Raw genomic sequence first — 24515 nt, 5'->3', positions numbered from 1 at the left:
AAAACAGGTGTCTGTTTCCGCTCAAAGTCATCTTTCAGTAAGACAAGTGGTGTAAAATGCTATAAAGATGTTTCAGAGATGAGCCATTCTTGATGTCAGTTTTATGTGTCACTGGACACTTGCTGACATGCAACACATAGACCAAGTGTTATATTTCAATTGAGCCTGGAAAATGGCCTCTCTTCACTTTTTTTCATTCAGTCATGTGTTATTTATTTTTGTAACTGTAACGTTTAATTTACATGTGTGTGTGTGTGCGTGCCAGAACCTTCCTGGAAGTAGCCTGCTATGTTGTAATGCATATTTTCTGTTTATCTCATGAAGACATTTTCACGATGTCTTCTCCCTCTTTTCTTTTCATTCTCACTTCTACGCCCTTCTGGAGGGTCTTGAAGAAAAGGTGTGAACGGCTGTGTGAGAGAGAGAGAGAGAGAGAGAGAGAGAGTGAGAGAGAGAGAGAGAGAGAGAGAGAGAGAGAGAGAGAGAGAGAGCGGTCACACCCAGGACTGGAATAACCCTCTCTCCATAACCCAACCCTGGCCTTCCGTGTTAACATACTGTGAACCGAGCACAACTGACAAAATCAATCCATCACCGACTCCACCGTCGTCACAAAGAGGGACAGAGTGGCTAACAGAAATTGATGACATCCCTGCTCGAATTTTACACCGTTTCGGCCCGAGCCGCGATTGAACCAGACAAAGATTTATGGTCCAGCTCGAGACACTGCTCCCCTTGATTGCCTTTTTTTCCTCCTCCTCACTGCCGGCCTTTTTTGCATACTTATTCCCCAGCTCATCAGAGCCGCCGCGAGGTATTAGAGTGACAGTCCCACTTCACCCGCGGGTTTGGCAGGAGGTGGAGAATCTGCATCCCACTCGTCACATGGGAGAAACACAGAGCGGGTCCCAGCATCCTCTCTGAGCACTCCCTCCATTTCCTCATCTGAGCCTGTGCATGTTATTGACAATAACCTTCGGGCACATAGCACTTCCATCATCACTGCTGCATGATATGATGTGATGATGCCAACGATCATCTCCATACTCCATCCATACTGTTTGTTTTGTTTCTTTATTCATGCAGAGGTAGAAGGGCTGTTCTGGTGAGTTTGATTCCAACCCAAAACTCTTTAATAGCATTTCACGCTTCACATCGGTGTATGGCTCTTACTGTCGACCCCCTTGCTCAGGCCATAAGTTAGTAGCTGGTCCTGAGCAGCTGGTCCTGCAGTTCTGGGCTATATCTGTGCCAAATGTGGGCCATATCCGTGCCGGACCCCAGCCAAATGTGGGCCATATCCGTGCCGGACCCCAGCCAAATGTGCGCCATATCCGTGACGGACCCCAGCCAAATGTGGGCCATATCCGCGTCAGACCCCAGCCAAATGTGGGCCATATCCGCGTCAGACCCCAGCCAAATGAGGGTCATATCCGTGTCAGACCCCAGCCAAATGTGGACCATATCCGTGCCAAATGTGAGCCATATCAGGGCCGGACCCCAGCCATATCCCGGGCGAGTCAGCTTCAGGGCTGGATGCCATCTGGCTGTGAGGATGATCTAAATTTCATAGATATCAGAGAGCAGAAACATGGTGTCACCCCACAGAGCAGTGTGCGTGACAGAGAACTGATTATTATAATTCAAACGTGATGAATAACTTTCATCAAACATCTCGCCCATCCAGAGGTGGCAGCGTCTCTTGATTGGAGAATCCCCATCACAAACATGCTGTGAAAAATGGAGAGAGAACAGGCTTCTGAAGCAGCGCAGGAATTCCTGCACATCATAAGCATGCATTAGTCTTCAATGTTCGTATCCAGTGTATAAATTGCTGACACGCTACATGCGGTCTGTCGAGAACGTCACTGAGGACTGCACTTGAAGTGAACCATTGTGTGTTGTCATTTGCACTGAAATGAGATGGTCAGGATTCTGTGGCCATATGACAAAACTGTGTTTAGAAATGAGAAGACAGTAGAAATGAGAATACAGTCGAAATAAGAAGACATGTCACTGATGTACTGCTCAGAGTGAGGCTGAACCCTGAGGAGTATCTTTCTATCAGTTTCTATCTATTTCGATCTTTCTACCTGTTCCTATCTTTCTATCTATCTATACCTATCTTTCTACCTGTTCCTATCTTTTTAACGGTTCCTATCTTTCTATCTATTCTGTTATGGAATGGATGACCCTAAAGGTGAAAGAGCACAATATGTATTGCCTATAATGCCAATGAGTCAAAAAACAGTAGGGTGGTGCTCTTCATGAAAACAGTTCACTTTTCCGAGTGCCCTGTGTGCCCTTTCAAACACACTAATGTAGTGCTGTATGACACACAGGAGACAAGGAGCTAAAGGATGATCTGGTAAGAGCTAAACAGTGATTATCATCATCATCATCATCGTCATCATCATCTTCATCATTACTTTTAGTTCTGATATTAGATTATTGTTATTGTTAGGGGTTAGGGTTAATGTACAACAATATACACACACTATATGATGAGCAAGCTATGTCTTCCTGTACACTTCAGAGCAGTCCTCTCATCAACACCTCCAAACACATGCATCTGAATGAGCTGAACGGCCATTGATCTTCCTGTCAGGGTTAGTGGTGCACAGTAATCTGGGCTGATTACCTCAAATTAACACTTGCCCTATTTTTTTGGCCAGACTTTTTACAGGAGTGAGTGATTATCATTCTCATGTTTTTGTCCCTTCCCTTTCTAATACGCTGGGCCCTTCTAACCGTGCTGTTTCATAGCCATCAGGCTGCTCCAGTCAGAAAAAGAGAGGGGAAAGTGGTTTATTTCAGTACTGTCTGCTTGACTGAAAGGGCCATTAGTCTGTGGTTTGTGATCTCGATACTGGAGGCTTGCATTGTGCAGCGGGGCCTCCTCTCTCCCCTCCCCGTCCTTTGACACACCCGGCTTCCTGAGGATCCCTCCCCCCCCCCCCCCCCATACACACATACACTCACACACAGACAACTCCCTTGTGAGCGTCACTCAAACGTAGCACCCCCCCCCCCCCCCCCCCCCCTCCTCTCATACACACACACACACACACACACACACACACACACACACACCCATCACAGCATCTGCATCCTGTGCAATTTGTCACCGGGCCTCTTCTGCGTCGCCATTGGCTGTTGCCGGGCAACCCGTCCGTCTCACAGACTATTTCCCATGATAAATTAGCCGGGCTGTTACTATGCCAACAGAATTTGTTACTTAATTTAACTGATTCAAATCAGAATTGGCTGGAGGGGAGAAGGAGTGTGCCACACTTGTGTGTAGGCAGCCCAGTCGGCTTGTTACATGTGGAGCAATTGAAGGGTGGGAAAGAGTGAGGTGAAGGCTTCTGTAGATGGATCCATTCACCGTCTGCAGTGACATCCCGATAGCTGGCAAGACAGAGAGAGAGAGAGAGAGAGAGAGAGAGAACTCCGCCATTTGTGATTCAGGCCATTTTTAATTCGTAATAATCCTTCAATGCTTCAGTGCAATCTCCGATATCAATTTTCATCTGAGCTAAAAGATTTTTGGAATTCTTTAATGCAATGTCTCATTTTATTTTTATTTGAACTAGATAGAAATCTGACATCTAAAGGACAGCCCTCAGCCACTTTTTAAAATGTCTCAGACCTACACCCCAAAAGACAGACATGGCAGCCCCAGCTCTCAGACGAGCCATGTCCATTCTGCAGTGGTGCTGCATGAGTCGTCATGCAGAAATACACTCATCCCACAGACTCTCTGTGTACTTACGTGCACTGTGGCTTGTGGTGGTTTCACAGAAATGAAAACTAAATGAAGCGTATGAATTTCAAATGTTGTATAGCAACACGAAAACACTCCCCAACACATACAAACTACAAAACTGTCATTCCCAAAGCCTTGTGCCGTTTTACACGTGGTTCCTGCTCATCAACCTGCTTCTAGGTGCTGTCAGGAAAAAACTGAGGCCAAACAATCTCCCTAACAGACCAAACGGGAACAACACAAGCATGTAATGGCTTTAATTTGGGACATAGCATCTCCCGAGTCGAACCGAAATCGGTTTGCAATGCTCCCACCCAGCGCTACCTTTGCTGGCCGCTCTTATTTCCATACCATCATGACAAAACCATTTTGTCCCAGCTGATTGGGTCTATTTGCATCGGACACCTCTTCTGCATATAGATTGATGGCTTTAATCAGCGAATCAGGGAGAGAGCTCGGACATCAATCAATGTCAGTGCTGTCTTTCTCTCGGCTCGCGCCCGGGCCCTTGATTTTCTTCTCAGATCCGTCAGAAATGCTGGGGAAACGCAACTGGGAACTAAGAAGAATCAATTTAAGAGGAGACCAATGACTTATCAGTGGCTGCCGCAGGGCCTGGCTCACCCTATCTCACAGCGCGCCCACAGGCCTATTTAAGTGGGCATTTCATTCCACATCAAGGCTGAGAGACAAAGGAATGGCCCTCGTAGAAGGACTCCCACTCTCTCTCTCTTGTGTATGTGTGTGTGTGTGTGTGTGTGTGGGTGTGTGTGTGTTTGTGTGTGTGTGTGTGTGTGTGTATGTGCGTTTGTGTGTGTGTGTGTGTGTGTGTGTTTGTGTGTGTGTGTGTGTGTGTGTGTGTGTGTGTGTGTGTGTGTGTGTGTGTGTGTGTGTGTGTGTGTGTATGCGCACGAGAATGCAGCGTAGAATATGCCATAGTGCTAAAGTACTTGAAGAAAAAAGAACTGCAATGACAGCTTCGACCTCCATCCAGCAGCATGCTCGGCCTTTGTGTCTGAATGGATTAGTTGCACTGAGGTTTGACTTATGTGACAATACTGTGAGTTTTGTGGGTACAAACCATGTCTTGCTCATCGCTGTTATTCAACATTTATTAAACATATACTGTACTTGTAATAAGTAAGCCATTTCAACATATGGGTATCTTTGGGCAGTTAGCAAATTATGTTGTACAGCAGGGTTTTCAACTTTATCCAGATAGTTATGTCTGTGGTTTATATTTACCTGCCTATAAGTAATGTGTGTAGGCTGTTAAATGCTAGTGTTTGTACTTCATTTTGAAGTCATCTATTGCTATGGTCAGTTAAGGCATTGGCAATCAATGGTGATTGCATTAACAGCCATGTGGTTTGGATGGACTGGACTGTAGCTGAAGTAAGCCAATGTTGTATACTATCAAAATATGACTTATCTCTGTAATTGCACTGATTTCTCTGATATCAGAGAATTTACTTCTTTGTATTGGAGTCGTGAATGATCTGTGTAGGTTTATTCTTAGCCAGTAAGAGTCAAACTCTGTCCCCTATATAAATGTTTTATAATTATGGTCTGATATAACTTCATTTGGTCACTCACAGCTTTGCAATAGTATGACCACATAAAGCAATGTGTCACCATTTTACCATCAATAAAACAATAAAGGTATTTCTATGAATATTTCCATACACATTGGTCTGGTTATTTTTAGCTAGGACAATAGGCCAGAGAACAGGTTCTGTCTCTCTCTCTCTCTCTCTCCCTCTCTCTCTTTGCCTAAGAAAAATAGGCACCGGCTTGCACATAACCTCTAGTTGTGCATTGTGTCAGGCGCCCAATGAGCTGCAGTAATTTAGAGCAGACCTGGTTGACCAGTGGAGGCGCAGGCAGGGTGGGTAGGGGTGGCAGGCCCCATGGGGGTCCCCCCCGGCACACTGACGCAGAAGAAACGGCTCCCCCTCCGCTGCCTCCCCCTCGGCTTCCCCTCCGCCATGCTCTGCTCTACCTGCCCCAGTCGTGCCTGGAGCCGGGCCGCTGTGCTGTGGCAGGGCACCTTTTGCTCTCGCCAGATTAATCAAACCCGCTTCTGTACCTCTAATTGGATGACAATCACTTTTCTGTCTCGCTAGTGAACGGGGGTGGCGAGGTCATGGATGGAGGGCGGGGGGTGGTTAGGATGATGGGCTTCCTCCTCATCTCCTTACGGTCCCCCTCCAGCTCCTCGCTCCCCTCTCCGCTCCGTCACCTTGGAGATGACCCCCTCATTTTTTATCAGTCTCCTGAGTTTGAGGGGATGGGATGGGGCACTCTGGGGCCAGGTCATTACTGCATCCTCCTGCTTGCATGCTCGGCTGTTTTTTTCCATATAAAGATATGCAGGGCATTCGTTACACGCTCAGCCTCATTGTGTGTGTGGGGGCCAGAGAGGAGCCGGTGGCAGGTGATGTGTCTTCCTCAGGAAGCAGCTGTCGCAGGAAAGCCTCTGGCCCGTACATGGCCCAGATTTATGTTGGAGCTGGTCTGGATTTGGAGCAGATCTGGTCTAGATTTGGCACAGATCTGGTCTAGTTTTGGATCAGATCTAATCTGGATTTGGCGCAGATCTGGTCTGGATTTGGCACAGATCTTGTATGGATTTGGCACAGATCTGGTATGGATGTGGAAAAGATCTGCCAGATCAGGGCTAGGTTAGCCTCAGCGCGTAGTGTTTTCTGGAAATTCAACCTGAACGAATGTGTGTGTGTGTGTGGGGAGGGGGGGGGATCTTACACCAGGTCTGACCCCACAGGTCAGTTTGTGGTTCCTTCCTGAGGTCAGACGTGGTGACTTCAGACAGATCAGGCTCTGAGATGAAGCCCAGACACAACAAAGGGTGTGTGGTGCCCTGGCCACCTACAGAATGACATCCTCTTGAATCTTTAATATTTCACATTAAAAGAAAAAGAAATGAATATGGTAATGTCCTGTTTGAAATAACACACACACACATCCCCCCCTCCCCCCATACAATCTTCTACCACCAGGTAAAGCTTGCATATGTCGCCAGAACACAGCAGAGCTTGACCTTTCTGGAGTGTTACAGCGGTACAAACATGCAAACACACACACACACACACAGGCATTACAGCAGCGCAGGCATCGGTCACAGCACCCTGAAATGAGAACAGCACACTGAGAGCAGCACAGAGAAAGAGAAGAGATGATTCAGTCCTGCGATCCAGACGCTCACACAGTCTGCAGTCTGTGCAGCCCCCTGCTCTCTGAGAAAGAGGATGGAGATCCCCCACTACAGCCCTGTCCTATTTCTGTTTCAGTTATTTATCTATTTATCTTTTTTTTCTATTATATTGTCTTTTGTAAACCGAGTAAACTCAATAACTGTTAAAAGATGCCAGCTGACATGATCCTTCCTTACAGGGCAGTGCTTTTATGGAATCTCTCGTCGTCCTGAGGTTATCTCGGTGTAAACATTACTGGGTGAAAGCCCCTGCGAGCGGTTTCCGAGGCTACTACCAGGCTAAGAGCATTGTCAGAAACGAGATCTGTCACTTCAGTTGCGCATCCATAAATGTTATACGTTTGTAAATGGATGCCATTTTCCTCTGCTAGCCTCACACGGACCAAATACCTGAATAATGAAAAGGAAACGCTTTCTCACCGTAAATACATACAATTAATCATTCATCGCAGGGTAGACTCAATAAAAAATGGCACAGTCAAACTCTTCATGCAGTCATTCCTAGTGCGCTGCAAACATGCTGCCAATTAGAGCAGAACTGGGGATCCTAAATATTTCAATCGGTTTCAGACACATATACATTTCAACTCACAGTTGTTTGCAGCTGCTTGGAGTCATATCCTTTTGAAGCCCTGGCTCTTTCAAAATGTCATGTAAATAATTCAAGTGTTTTGTTTGATGATTCATGTAAAATGATGGAAATGTATTGGCCAAACTAAACCGTTGGAGTTTGGAAAATATTTACTCGATCCTTGACATTACTGTAAGTTTTAAATTAAACTTTCTCTTGAAATCGTCTGTTTTTTATACAACAAAAAGTACAGATTGTGCCTTCAGAGATGCAGTCCGCGAATCAGTTTTGCAAAAGGTGGCTGATATTTGAGCTGAACAGCGAATCAAATTACCCCCCTGTCCCTGAAGCACCGTGATAATTGGCTGAGATTATGTATGGCTCAGTTCAAACCACTGTGTTTGGGTCCCATTTACCGAGTCAGGAACGAACAGTGGAGGGTTTTTTTTAGTGTGAACAATGACCATACAACTGAGGATCATGAGGAGCAATAAGCAGAATTTGAAAAAAGGCGTCTGGGATTAGAATTGCAGACTTCACCTTTATATCCAATCCTTGCCTATGAGGATTGGAAATAAAGGTGAAGTCCCCAATTCTAATCCCAGACGCTTTTTTAACTTTGCAATGGATTGGGGCAGGTACCCTCCCCTGTATCGGATCAGGGCAGGTTCCATCCCAGATTCACTCATGAGGGCTGTTACGACCAGCTCAATATCAAGAGAAGAAAAGAGGCAAACTGGATCTGCACGGACACGTGTATGCGTTTAGGGTCAAATGTGAAAAATGCTCACTGCCACCTTCTACTGCCAGGCAGATGGGCCCACAGAGGGGCATAAGAGGGCAATGGCCCCGGGGACCAGACTGCAGGGAACACGGTTATATTTCTGGGGTGAGAAGAAATGTTACCAAAGAAGTCACCGGATTACAGTAAGCAGGACAGATATCATACCGATAGACTGATAGTCATAGTGATAGTCACCAAACACTTTGGTTATCATTCAACAGAGCACACCCATGCCAGATATAACATCATATCAACAAAACCAGGGACATTCCATCAAAGTTGAATGTTGAAGAACTGTATTTGTGTATTTTAAGTCTCTGACATTTAGGAGGCCAAACAGCACCCCCACACCTGCATTTTCACATCTCCATCCCCCCCCCCCCCCCCCACACACACACACACTCACAGACCCTATCCTTTTCACAAACTGTATGGTGACGTTAATCTTTAGATGTTGTTGAAAGCCGTTCCAGTAGTAGATCACCCCCAATAGAGCATTTGTCAGAGTTTCCATCAACCTGGGAAGTGAGAGGAGCATTTGTTCTTTTTTATCTTCCTCTGGTTAACAGACCATACCCCATGCATTGCACAAACTTACTATCCTTATGTAACAGTCGGTCTTCTTTATTTCCACAAGCGTGTCTTTTTCTCTTTGTGGCGCTCATTAGCGGCATTAATCTATCTGATACTGGCGCTTAACGTCCTCTTTGTGGTTGGAGCAGGTGTGTGGGTTAGGTAATAGGTTGGGGGTGGGGGTTTGAGAAGTGCAAAGGTGGCAGAGTGAACTCAACTGACAACACACTCCAAGAACATCAATCAGCTAGGCAAGTAATACTGAGTTTCATGTTGTAAAGCTAAACACAGAGACAGACAAACCAGTGAATAGATGGAGAGGTGAGTAAATACACACACACACACACACACACACACGCACACGCACGCACACGCACACGCACACATTCAAACATATGCACACACACACACACACATGCACATTAATACATACATACCGTAAATCCTCAAATAAAGGCCGGGATTCAATTAGAAGCCGGGCTTCAGATAGTAGCCGGGGTCGTGGTCCATACGGACAAATAAAGGCCGGGCCCCCAATACAAGCCGGGGGTAAAATAAAGTAGCCTACTGGTATATTACTGTAGCTTACCAGCATCAGTCCGTCGGCTTAAAGTAGGCATCACAATTTAATTGAATGCATTTCACAAATACATGTTCTCCTCATGTTTAATATTATATTATATAATATTGTTGGCTAATCTCATGGGCTGTTTGCAATAAAAAAAGAAATTTCCCCACGTAGGACTACTAGGCGAATGTTTAGCCTAAATGCACGTATCGAATGGCCTACTGTTTATCTGTAACGTTTTAGTTGGCTAGGTTACTTTTTCCAGAAGGGATCATAAAGCACTAGTAGACTTACGTAACTTTGATATTAAATTCAAAGAGATGGTGTATGCTGATTGCTGAAGAACATTCGGGAGAAAAAGCAGCAAAGAAGTTTGACATTGACCCGAGACGAATGCGATAGGCTACGACTAGCAGGTGGAGGTAGAAAGAAAGTTAGGCTGGATATCAAACCAGCTCGTTGAATAAATGTTTTCAGTCCACGATAAGCATAATAGAGTGTCTAGAAAAATTATTCAATTCAAGGCTATGGAAATCTTTTCCTCCGTGACTGATAGTGGAGACCATAACTCCGATGTTTATTTTTTACGTTGACACCCCGACCTAAAGCGCTACGCGATGTGCAGGAAGTGTTGAACGCATATGCAATGAATTATATTAGCCTACTGCAATTATGCCCATTTTTTAAATAATACAATTCTATAACAGAAGATAAGTAAGAAATAAAGGCCTGCCCCTAATACAAGCCTGCCCCAAATAATGGCCGGTGCGCTGTGCAACCTAAGTAAATACAAGCCCCGGCCACTATTTGAGTATTTACGGTATCTACAGTGCATTGAGAGAGGATTCAGACCCCTTCACTTTTTTCACATTTTGTTAGGTTGCAGCCTCGTGCTAAAATCGTTTGAATTCACTTTTTCCCCCTCATCAGTCCACACTCAATACCCCACCATGACGAAGTGAAAACAGGATTTTAAAAATGTTTGCAAATTTATTCAAAAGGAAAAACTTAAATATTGACATATTCAGACGCTTTATTCAGTGCTAAGTTGATACAACTTTGGCAGCGATAACAGTCTCGAGTCTTCTTGGGTATAACGCAACAAGCTTTGCCCACCTTGCAGTTTCTGGAGCTCCTCTCGAGCTCTGTCAGGTTGGATGGGGACTGTCGGTGGTCAGCCATGCTGGCTGATGAGATAGTGGTCATCAGGGGTGGGACCAGGCAGTTTCGTGGTTGTGGAGCTCAGTGCATAGGCGTGCCTTTGTGGTTGTTTTCAGGTGGTGCCCTAATACTGATAGCCTGATCAGCTTCATCACTGTGGTTTGTGGCACAAAGTGAAGGTTAAACCAGGAACTGGGCCACAGGAGTGGGCCTCTTTATCTGCTCACACAGGAAATAACAAGGCTGGGGGGAAAAACGACCACTTTGGCACCTTTCTTTCAGCAGGTATGCATACCTCTCACACACCAGAGACAGCAGTCTGTCAAGTTTAGCTTTTCATCTTCAGAAACTCAGAAGCAAACAGAACTCTGTCATCTCACAAAGACACAGCAACAGTCTCAGTGAGTGAAGATGTGTGTTTGGGCTTATCACACCCTGTTACCTGCTCTCTTATTGCAGGTCTATTTTGATGGTGTTAATTTAGCTCTATTAGTTGTTATATCCTTAGAGCACCAGGGTGAGAAGGAGGATTAGTCCACTGGGGTCCACCTTACCTGTGACCGCTCCACCCCTCCCGCCTGTCTGGGAATCTTTGTTTGGGAATCACTTCTAGCACATAGAACCAATGTGAGACTCACTGTGCTGTCACCTTTACTTATGTCATCAAATAGTGTGTTGGTGAAAACAATAAGCACATCTATGGCCTGTGTTTGTTTAATTGTGTCCAGGGTTAGGCTGTAATTTCACTTTTCTTCCCTCTCAGTTCCTACCTTCCTTCCTTGCTTCGGTTCCTTATATATATATTTTTTATCGTTCCCTGTCTTTCTTGCACTCGTCCTATTTTCCCATGGCCTTGATCCATAACAGCTCAATTTATGCACAATTAACATTTTAAAGATGTGAATGGGAAGCTTGTGAACCAGAGAGGCTGGGGGAGGGGCTGAGCTCTCTCTCTCTCTCTCTTTCTCTCTCTCTCTCGCTCTCTCTCTGTATGTATGTATGTATGACCGCCTACAGTACCTATATTTAAATATATGCTCTGAGATAATTTACAGACCATGTGCGGTGTTAAAGAAGTACCTCATGCAAAATAATGGAGGGTGGGAATTCTCAGAGAAAGAAAATTCAATGTGTGAAAGTAATATCAGTGGCTATAATTAAGGGTGAATCTTGTAGGTTTTGTAAAGACTTTTATTAAAGACGCTACAATGCTAACTTGATTCTGAAACTATGATAAAGAAAGGCAGTTGCCCAATATCACTGTTAATCCTGTGTGTCTTTTTTGCTCTTCACATTCTTCATGTCTGTATTGAAACGACATAACACAAACTAAATGAATGTTAATGCATTTCAATGGAACATGTAGCCCATTCACCTTCAACAATTTAAGCTATCATTACACTGATTTCAATTCTAGTTCTGAAAAACGAAAACCTCTTCTTTCATTCACTTTCTCTGTGAAAAATGTGTTTTCTCTCTCTCTCTCTCTCTCTCTCTCTCTCTCCCTCTCTCTCTTTCTTTCCCTCTCTCTCCCTCTTTCAGTCACTCTTTCCCTCTCTCTCTTAGGGCTCCATAAAATAATATGCCCTAGACGCTTTTGAAATGTAATTTCTTTACACAAATCTCTGCAATAGAAAAGGAAATTAAAGCTATCGTCGTTGTCAGGACATTATCAAAGCTTCACTTAACCTGCCATTCAGTAAAATGAATAACTTAAATTCAGAAGTCGGGGGATGGGGGCATCTTCCTAATATTTCTCTCAGCGATATTTGAGAGGAAGTTATTAGCCTGTACGTGCGACCATGATACACCTGGCCACCACTGCTAGGAATGAGACGGATGTTATTGAGAGAGAACCCATTCCTTCTCTAGTTTTAGATCAAAATTGGGGGATATCATTGTAGGTTATCCAGAGAACTCTGGATGCCTCTGTGTTAAGCAACTAGACCTGTCTTCCTTTTAAATAGTAAGATCATTGGTATTTACAATCAACTCAGCAATTTTCGGACATTTTGACAAATTTCAATCAGACTTACGAACCTCTCTATTGTACTGAAATACCTCTTACAGTGTTAAATGATATACGACTGAATATTGATTCAGGTAAAACAACAGTTATGGTTTTACAAGACCTCTGTGCTGAATTTGAAACTCTAGATCACAGAATACTGCTGAATAGGTTGGAATATAGGACTTTCTGGGGCAATCCTTAATTGGTTCAGGTCTTATTGGCAACATTGAATCTGAGAGGGTGTCTATGACATGCAGAAACCCCTAGTGATCAGTTTTCAGACCTCTTCTGTTCAATCTCTACTTGCTTCAGAGTAACATCACTGGGGGTGATTCTCAGGCTCAAAAATATCAAGTCAAAACCTTAAGAGAAATCTCTGTTTACTGGTCTGTTTCCGCGGTATTTTGTTATAGAACCTATAAAATAAATTCACTACTTCCTCACTGCCATTGTAGTTTGAGCATTCACAGTTATTCTGCCATTGACCCAGTCCTCTCCTTCATGCTGCTGCTATGGACAGCACCTGTAAATGACCCAGTCCTCTCCTTCATGCTGCTGCTAAGGACAGCACCTGTAAATGACTTGACCCCATGTGGCTTCAGGTGACATCTGTTCTTTCTACCTCTCATCAATCACGAATATAAGAGCATGCGCTCCACTGATATAAACATCAACGGCTGACCTTTAGCACTGATGTTCTTGCTCTATCCTTGCGAGACATTCCATGATCCTGACCAGATACCTTGCCAATAATGTGTTTGACTTTGACTTCATCATGTAGTTTTCATTTCACTGACTAGATGGCCAGGTGATTCCCTTACTTGTGCACTTAAACCATAAACAAGTCTTGTAGGAGAAACTCAATTTTAGGTGTGTGGAAATGTATGTAAATTACATGTTTTAAAAACCGTTGAGGCAGTTGGATAATGCCTGAAGATGTGAAATGTGATTTTCAATTTTGCTTTGGTACACAGACACTTTCAAGCTAAACCGAAATTGGTGTGCTTTTCTAAACATGTATTCTTGACAGTTACCTGTGGCTTGTCGCAAAAACCTTGCATCTCAAGTTTTTTTTTTTTTTTTTTCATATTTACTCTTACTCTTAGCTTATTTTAGGTGTGTATTTAACTTAAACATGCTTAAACAAGTTTAAAGTTTATATTTACCAACATTTCTTGCTATCTTTGTTTTCAGTAGGCAACACCTAGAAGTCTACAACACTCAAGGTGAAGTTGAATAGTTGAATAGTAGAAGTGTTCAGCTATTTAGAAAATGCAGTAGAGTCAATAAAAAAGGAGAAATCATTTCATTCAGAAGAACAACAGAATAGGCTCAGAAGTAAGATGAGAAGGGCAACTGGATGCTACATCTTAATATAGACTTTGTTTTTTCATCAACAGCAGTATTAGGCATCTTTCGCCCCCTGTACTCTAGGAACAGCATTATACAATGGATCTGGAGTTGCATTAAATCAGCACAATACTATTTCAACTGTTTGCCAATATTTAATTAAGGGATAAGTTACACTAATGCAGCGGACATGTGATTGGTCATTCTTAGCTTAGTGTTGTGTAGCTTTATGACAGGGCTAGCTGTTGGTTATGAGTGATTTAAGCCCAGCTATGCGTGATTACAGCTCTGGTGTGTCACTCGACATCTGGAGAGGCAACTTCTCTGTGGCTGAGTGCCCTCATCACCACTTAGGCACACGCATATGGTTTCATATAAGAACAGTCAAAAGCATATTGGCCATTTTCAGACTATTCTGAAACGTTTGAAGCAAGTGAGTGATATACTGCAACTGCCTTTCCTCATGAGAAAGCACTTCTGGAAGTGTGCTTTGGGTCTGTTTAATGCTTGTGAGTGTAACACTGTTTTAATTTCTTTCATCTTAAAAGCTAATTGGCCACTGTAAAAAATATCAACGGAATGTTCATTCTTCATTAAGCAAACTTTTAACCAGGAAACTGATGAACTCTAACGTTGTCCATTGTTTGAAAAAGATTTGACTGTACGGGAAAAAAGGCTTAAAATAAACTTGTCATATCAAATTCATCCTAAGCCTGAGAGTCATATGATGGTTATATTTTATGAACTAAAAGAATCAGTGTGGGCCTGAGATGTAGCATCCATCCGTCCATTCCATCCATGATCTTCATTCTAACAAAGACCTGTGCTGTAGAAGAGAGGTGAACTAGATCCACTGTGAACCATATTACTTCACTGAGAAAACCTCAATATGCAGAGTGGGCAGGACCTCTCACAGCTCAAATACTGTACATGGCACTGTAAAAAAAAAAAAAGAAAGAAAATTAATTACAACTGGGAGGCCAAGAGAGGAGACTCTCATGTGAATGATGATATAATAAAATGCAATTTATTTAGAATTAGGCCACTGTGATTCCATGCAGCCGCAGAAGGAGGACGGGAGGGAGTGGGGAGATAGACAGATATAATTAGCCCCGTTAACACCACCCCCCTCCCCCACACACAGCCCCAACGCAGCTCCCCGTACTCCCCGAAACAGCCTCTCTGCTGCAGGAGTTAACAGCGTTAATCCATGTCCGGCCTCTAATGACTGGGAATCAGTGATTCCTGCAGCCGATGAAACTGAGATTAATCCCTGCGCTCGCATAAGGAGAGAGGAGGAAGAGGAAGAGGAGGGGGGGCAAGGGTAACCTTGGAATGGTGAGCTGTGTTTAGAGTTTTTGTGTGGAATATTTGAGGAAATTGATTATGATAATTACGTATTTTAACCACCTAAGAGGATTTTCTTTGAGTTCCTATTTGTATGCTTTCCCACATTTTTACACAAAAGATTACAACTATTTTATTCATTGACTAGTTCCCTGTATACACTTATTTGACATAGAATGATAAATATCTAGGCTCAAACATTGTTGACTGTTTTATAAATGTGTGCAAACAGCAACGCAAACAGCATGTGTGGCTGCGTCTTTGATAGTTTAATGTATTATTGTTTTAAATAAAATCATGGATAATATAAAAAAAACTGCATAACATAACCAACATAAACATTGTAGTGAGTCGTGCAAAAAAATACCTTGGATAACCTAACAATAATGATTTATATTTGTTTTTCTTTCCTGGGTGCAAATAATATATTTTGAACAGCTGACGTATTATTTTCCTCTGGACCTGGTCACTGACGGGTGATTAGGTCTGCTGCCTGCTTTCCACTGTGTGTGTTTATGTGTGTGATCTGTTGGTTTGATTTCCTTCTTAATCTGTCTTTACCTCTCCTTTAAGTGTGCCTCGGTTTGCTCCTCGCTATAGCGGGCATTACACTCAACACAATAAGTCATCCTTCTTCTTTGGAATGCAAATACGATCACTCACGCACACACACACACACACACACACACACCAATACACACACACACCAATACACACATACACACAGACACAAACAAATGCTCAAATGCACATGCTCTGTCTCACTCACTCTCACATACACATACACATACACATACACATACACATACACATACACATACACATACACATACACATACACATACACACACACACACACACACACACGCGCGCACATGCATACATGACGAACGCAAACACACACACACACACACACACACACACAAAAACAGTATATTAAGGATATCCCTTTTTATTGCATGTTGATATGCAGCCAAACTGAAAGACTGCTCACATGAAGAAGCATTGTACCACAAGGGGGAGGCAGGAGCGGCTAGTTGATGTCCTCTTCCATACTGAGGGGAGGGAGCCTCATTCTCTCTCTCTCTCTCTCTCTCTCTCCCTCTCTCTCTCTCTCTCTCTCTCTCTCTCTCACACACACACACACACACACACACATACACACACACACACACACACACACACACACACACACACATACATACCTACACACACACACACACACACACACCCTGTAGCTCACTGAGAGCCAGCAGGTATTACCTGTGCTCTGTGTCTCCTTCCAGGAAATGGCCTGTAGTGTCAGGCAAGTGTCTGGAGTCACATGTGCTCCAGTGAGTGTGTGGGAAACCTGCAGGTCTGATGGTACCACACAAACTAACGGACCATGAAAGTGTTGTACTGTTCAGCTAATTATGCATAATTGGTATCCACACTGTGTTCAAAGCATATCTATCTATTGCTCTCCCTCGCTCACTCAAGCCCACACACACACATACACACACGCTCATCTTTCACTGCTTAATGTTCAGTGATGTTTATCTAAATCTGTAGAGTTCCCTGACCGCTCATGACCCCCCCCCCACACACACACACACACACACACACACACACACACAGCCGATATCTGATCTGTACTCTTCTGCTGTCCCAGATCCCCTATATTTCCTCTCGATCAGGATCAGCCATGGACACACAGACACACAGACACACACTCACACACAGTCACAGAGACTCTCAAACACACACTCATTGGCACTCATGTGCTGCTGTTGTCTCCACTGACTTTGGCACAGTTCTGTTCCGGACTACTTGCAGCCATCCCAGACCTGGTCCAGATTCCGCACAGTGGAACCAGATCTAGTTCAGATTCTGTACATCTACTCTCGATCTGGATCAGGTGCAGATCAAATGGCCCACCCCCACTTACAAGTACACACCACACACACACACACACACACACACACACACACACACACACACACACACACACACACACTCACACACACATATATAAACACACTCACATAAACACAAACACACACACACACACACACACACACACACACACCAAACACAAACACACACGTACACATGTACACATTGGTACTACAGTGCTGCAGATGCTGTCCCTGCTGACTCTGGACTGGTCGGTTCTGGCCCTGATCTGGGCCACATCTGCTCCGAGGCGTCTGCCCTCTGGTTACAGTCTGCCGTTCCTCCCCTTCAGGATTCCCCTGGTCTCTGCCATCTCCCTGTTCGATCACGGAGGATTACTCGCTAGCCAAGTCCTCTTTAATTAACTCATGATTAGGTATTAATATCCAAGTCCAGCTCCAGCCTTGCAGTTGTTGCTTTTAATAAGTGGATTAGCATTAGTGGCTCACAGCTTTCCTTCCTCCCCTCGTAAAAGATATTCCTCCCTTGGGTCTCTGGCACCAGTCCAGTAGAGAGGTTTACTGCTAAGTCTTTCTGTGGTCCAGGGCCATAACCAGGTTTTGAAAATCAGTGAGGTGGGGGGGAGGGGGGGTTCTATAAACTACATATAAAGACTATTTTACTTTTGATTAAGACCCTGTGTGTATGTGTGTGTGTGTGTGTGTGTGTGTGTGTGTATGTGTGTGTGTGTGTGTGTGTGTGTGTGTGTGTGTGTGTGTGTGTGTGTGTGTGTGTGTGTGTGTGTGTGTGTGTGTGTGGTGTGTATCCCACATGCACACTTGCACATATTAGACACGGAATAACAAGTTTTGTATGCAGATACTCGGACAGGAAATTCTCAGTCGGTGTAGAATATGGGGAGAGATGCTTCTGTCTTATTACTTTTTTTTGTAAAACTCCCCACCTTTCCAATTTGGTCATCTTGAAGGGGTTTATTTTTCAAAGTTTATTTGTATAATTGTTACAACCGTTTTTTCAATACCCAACATGTCACAATCTGTTTTAAACCATGCATTGAAAAGACTGTAAACATGAAGTCTCTCTTAAATTTCACAACATCCATTTTGTGTACAGACATGATCAACTGATGTGGCCTATTTAAATGTGCAACCACCAAGAGCAGTGTTATGCCCTGAAGACGCCAAGGGCCATTTAACCTTCAACAGTCAATGAACACGCTGCTGTCACATACCTATGAGGTCACCCTAGTATTTTTAGGGTAAGCAACCTTTGAAATGATTGCCAAACAACAGACCTGCAAGAAAAAAGTGCTTGTTTTTAACGTGTAATTATCAGAGCCACTCCTCACAAAGCTCCCTCATCCACAGCCACAATACCTGTCTTCCCAATGTCATGAGGTCCTTTCTTGTTGCGAGTGCATGTCATAACTGGGGTTTGTCATTTGCACACAGAGGTCTTTAATTACAGCCTCTAAGGCTGCTCTACAGGACCCAGAGGCCTGTGAAAAAGTGCCATGGCTCGTTCACAGAAGGATGACAGCAGCCGCCGCTTAAATGGATATAGCAAGACTGAAATTTCAACTGGGCCAACAAATTAGACGTTTCTCCAATGGTCACAGATGGGTGCCGCTAACCTCCCCGGACAAGGTGTCACGACATTTGTGCCTATTGTCTGGGGTTTGGTGTCAGGCCCTCACACCTCGAGCTGACAGAAGCCTTCATTTAGAGAAATTTAATTAGGGAGGCTTTCCTTGTGAAGTCTGTGGCTGAGGAGTCTGACCACATTACAGAACATTTCCATAATTCGGGGATCAAAACTGTTTTGTGGAGTTCTTATTTTTTCTATTTAGACTGAACTTTTAGGTGATACAGCTAGATTCCTAAGGTGGTTTACTAAAGATCTGACTTAATTCTTTATACTGGTGCATACATAGCAGGTTTGAAGTGGCACCAGTACTGGTTATATCACAATGGTCCACGTGCAAACATATGAGTACACAGATAGTTTACTGTTTACATGAAAGGACCTCTGCTAAAATAAATCTGTCGGTGGTCTAAATGAATACCACACTATCAAGCCACAAGAATCAAGAATATATCGGGCCAAGAAAATCTATTGAACTGCCGTCTTTGTTCTGCCCATGTGGATGTTGAAGGCCAGCTCAGAGAAGTCTGTCTTTGTGCTCATGGACGTACCCTGTGTGAGCCTCGAGGCTCTTTTGGCACCGATCCCACGGAAGAAACGGCAGCCAGTTGAGTGTGTGAACCTCAAACCAAGTTCCTTGTGAAACCAGATATTTCAGTGAGGAAAGAAAAGGATGGGCATACAGGTGAGGTCTTGACAGTGTTCACTTTTATCTGCAGGGGTGGGCTATTTGATCTGAAAACGGACCTCCTGTAACTCACCTGGATCAATGAAACAGATGAAGGAAGAAGGAGAAGAAGACAGTAAAAAAAGACAGAACGAAAGAACAGAAAGAGAAAAAAAAACAACGGAAAGGTTACTTGGTGGCAGTCATTGCCCAGAGCAGGTTTTCACTCAGCCTGAGTCTGAGTGTATCAGGAGATATAGATTTTAATCATTCATTTCCGTTGTAGGCCCTGTCATCGCGTCATCGTTGGCTGCTGACACAGGTTGGCTTTGAGCTCACACGGATCTGCTTACTCTGGGGTTGCCAGGGCACCATGCTAATACCAGACCAGCCTCGAGTAGCAGGACAGCACGAATACCCTCACACCGATCACATGAATTATCGATGAACATGAATAATCATGTCGTCTTAATGTGTCACCTGGTCCAAGTTGCTGCGCTCCGCCACATGTTTCTCAGTCATGATCTTCTTCGTGTCCCTCTGCTTTGTTTGCATAAATGCCTGGCTCGTTAACTGGATTCCTTCTCTTTGATTTATGAGCAAAAACGTAGCCTGCTTCCCATTATCAATCTTTCAATCTCAAGACACTCCTATTCTGGTATCCATCCACCAACAACATTTTTGTTTATAGAGGAAATTTGGACTCTGTCCAGGAAACGTTGCCTGCAGATTACATTCACTACATATAGCATGCTGCTTGAATTATTGCCAGCTCTAGGGCAAAATGCTTCATTTTCAGTTATTTTCAAACTCTCATCATTATTGTTTTGTTCCTTCCTTACTTCTGGAATCTCAAACACAAGCAGCCAGCGTCATTAACTGATATTTAAGACTTTTTCAGACCATTATGCTAATGTACCAAGTTATATTGCAAACCATAGAGAGCAAGGGCCCTGGTGTCCTAGCGGAGACTTGAGGAGCTCAAAGAGACTGATGTAGATGGTGATAATCTGGGGAAAGCATAGAGGTCGAGTGGCCGAGCTGAGCACTTGATTATCCAGATAATAAAGAGATAATCAAGCAAAAACGGCTCTAAATTTCATACTGAAAATGGCAGAGAGATATTGCAAGTTTGGTTTAGCAAAAAGACTGCGATTGGCTGTTAAAATAGACTAGGTCCAATAGAAAATGGACCAAGAGTATGAAGATAAACTAAAAATAGGAGAGGAGGAAACTTGCAGTACTCCTATTAGGAGAGTAGCAAGGCCATGTGCAATTGAATATATGAAAATAGGAATAGGAATAAACATACAGAACATTACAAAAAGGAACAAAGGAAAAGATGTTTTAGTCTAAACTAAACACACATGTGGATGCACATTTACAATGGTAATGAACAGTCCAGAGATTCTACTATGACCCTACAGATAACTATACATACAGTATTTATATATTTTATGGCAAAATCTAGATGGTTTTTTTTTCGTGACAATCAAGTTTATGCCCTTCAATTACACACCCACACACCGCAAATGAAGGTCAAGTGTAATTTAGTTTGTGTTAGTATTTTTCTTAAAGCACCCTAACAAACTCTGATGTTGATGTTCCTATGCATGTTCAAGAGGGTTATTACCTTGAGGGACAATGTCAAACCTCTTCCAAATGAACATGCCACTGTTCTTCGAGGATACCACTTCTACAATAAAAAGGGGCGGCATGTTCAAGGCAACATGTACAAGAGTAACAACAGTACAACACTGTGAAAGGGGAACCAAAGTGTTACCGAAGATTGAAGGCAACTGGAGGGAGGCTGGAGGGTTTAAGTGTTTCTGAACATTATGGGACAGTAGAATGCATTAGAGTGGTAAATATTGTGGAAAAATACGAATAATGTGACTCCATCAAATTATCAAATTACCTCCAGTATTACCTAGCAGTATAAACTAGTGCAATGTAATGGCATGGTACACGAGGAGTTATCTAAATGGTTAATTAATGAACAGTTTATTAATACAATAAATGGTAAGCTTAAATGTTACATGTATCAGTAAAAATGAATGTCAGGTAAAAACCCAAATGAATTAGTACAACTGTAAATAAAAGCAATTGAATAAACAGGCTGGATGCCAAATAAAACAAATACCCTTAAATGTCCAATTCAATTCAATTGTATTTATATAGCGACAAAACAACAAAATAGTTTCAAATATTTACAAAATATAGTTGAAAACCTGAAGGCATTGAACGCAAAGAAATTAAACCCACTCCTGAATGGGTGAATGGGCGGATAGAGGAAAGAGACAGGAGAGAGAGAGAGAGAGGATGAGAGTAACCGTGAGAGTGTGAGAGAGAGAGATAAGGGTAAAAGCCAGAGCCAAGAGAAGAGCCAAAGAGAAGAGAGCCAGAAAGAAAGAGAGCTTAATGTCCTCAAACGGTTGGTGATGTAATCTAACATCCATTTCTATGCATTTCCTACAAACCACTCCAATAGTATAGCTCAGTCTCTAAAGACAATGTCCGTTTGCCCATCTAACCCCATGACTGGCCGTCTGGAACTGACTAGGACAGAGGTGCCAAGGAGGCTGATTAGTGTGCAGAACTAAAATGAAACCCACGTCAAATTATACAACCATGGCTGGTACTTCAGATTGTAATGAAACTGTGATCAGACAACTCCCCATACTGTAAGGATCAATCCAAGACTTAACATTTACATTGATATACATTTACAGATCATTGTAGGTGCTACAGTCATCTTAGAACCACTCTTGCCTACAGTGTGACCTCCCCGCTGCAGGAGCCACCAGTAAGCTGACGCCGCCTCAGTAGGCGAAAGGGCGTGTTTACCCAGATGTTTGAAGCTCATGTGTCCCTCTGGTCAGACTCTGGAAAACTGGGTGTCCATTCTGTAGTTTCAATCATTTTAAAGGTGCATTGCAGCTTATAGCACACCGAAACATGGAATTACTCTCTCTCTCTCTCTCTCTCTTCATTTCCTTTCACATGCCACCACACCACACACAAACACAGACACACACACACACACAGACAAACACACACACAGAGGACACTTTTATTAAGACCATTTAGACAGGCATTTTTTACCTCTATACCATTTTCTTGACACAAACTGTTGGCCTGACCATAAGGGCCAACACTGAAAATTCAACCATTTCTGAAAAACATTCAGAATATAAAAAAGTGGCTGATGGCTGAGGGTTTCTGCAAATGGTACTGGAAATGTATTACATTACATTTTACAAACACAGGTATTTTCCACATTCCCAAAATAAACTCTAATGCATGTGCATGATCCTCCATTGACAAGTCCAATAAATTATCTCTTTGTGTATTTTTACAGAGGCAAAACCACCAAATGAAACTGACATTAATATACTTCTCTTGCGTTGTGTCTTAATAGCATCAGGAAACGGTAATTGTCAGGGGCTTGCCTTCATGGATATCCTGCCAACTTCCCCATTACATGCACAGAGAAAAGCCCACAGAAAACACCGGAGCATATGATTGTGAGCTCAGGTCTATGCACAGGTTGACTCTAACGTTGCCCTGCGCGCCTCTGCCATCTCTCCAAGGGCAGGCACAGCCAAATTTCTATTTTCCTTTGATTACACGGTGCGCCCCATCAGTGTGAGATTACATTTTTAACCATCGGCTCGCAGCTCTGTGGCGTTTGCCAGGAAATACTGTTTGCCTTCATATTATTCAAATAAAGTAGTTTGTATTCCGTGCCCACATTTAAAATTTGAATGGCAAGACAGAAAGGCTTAGTTTTTATGAAAATAAGAAAATCCATCAACATTCTCTCAGCCACCCGTATTTACCTTCTCTGGCCAAGTTGTGAAATTCCTGTGGAAATAAATCATCCCTTTCTTCCGAATATTATTCCTGACATTTACCCACACTAAACTGTCAATATGCACTGGCTCCTTGTATAAATGACAAGACACTTAGCTGTTGCAGTCTCAACAATAGTGTGTTCTAACTGGGTAAAGGTAATTCCCGCTATAAACCTGAAAATGAAACCCCCTCGCTTTTAAGGATATTGGAGAGAAGAGAGCATATTTAGCACAATAGAGATAATATTTCTCCACTCACTGTGGCAAAAGACAAATTTACCATGCCTTAGCTCTTTCAATAATTGGAGAGTTTTATCTTCTGGAAGCAAAAGTGAACAAGAGTTTGTGAGTAAGAAACTTCACTGACCAGCATGACATCTTTGACTTCTGGAATCTCAGATCCAATCTCTTCACATTGTCGCGACAACACAATAATAACGTCGCCATAAACCTTAAAGGTTTCTCCCTCCAAGTAATCCACTGACTAATACAATAACAGTTGGAAATGTAAGAGAGAGAGTTAGACTTACATAAGGAGGACAAAAAAGGAAGGAAACAAGAAGAAGAAAGGAAGAACAGGAGTAAAGAAAGAGAGAGAAAGAAGAAGGAAAGAATGAGGGTGGAAAAAAAGAAAATATAGAAAAACAGAACAGAACACCTGACATAAATGATGTCTTATTCTAGCCTAGACAGCAGTGATAAACTCTTTTATGAGGCCAGCTGACAACAGGCTGAGGTGAAAGGCTATGCTAACTACCAGGAAGATCCAGTGGCCTTAAATTGGCTGTGAACGTAAACTCCCCTCATGTCTGACCCTGAAATGAGAAGGGGCAGGGGTCACAAGCAGGGGTCACGGTCATGCGAGCTGTCTGCTTATCGTTCCCTGCAGGCATCTTGGTCTTGCGCGCCAATCCCTCACTGTCTGTTTTAGTGCTGTGAAAATCAGCATTCATAACAATGCAGACACTATTGATTTAGCATTCGTCTGACTGGTGAAAAAAAACACCTTAACAATGAACAATCACTGGGTACATTTGTGATAAACTGATTTGTGTAATAAATTATATACAATTTAATGG

Source organism: Sprattus sprattus (assembly GCF_963457725.1).
Source record: "Sprattus sprattus genome assembly, chromosome: 13".
Taxonomy (NCBI): Eukaryota; Metazoa; Chordata; class Actinopteri; order Clupeiformes; family Clupeidae; genus Sprattus; species Sprattus sprattus.
This window is presented reverse-complemented; position numbering follows the sequence as displayed.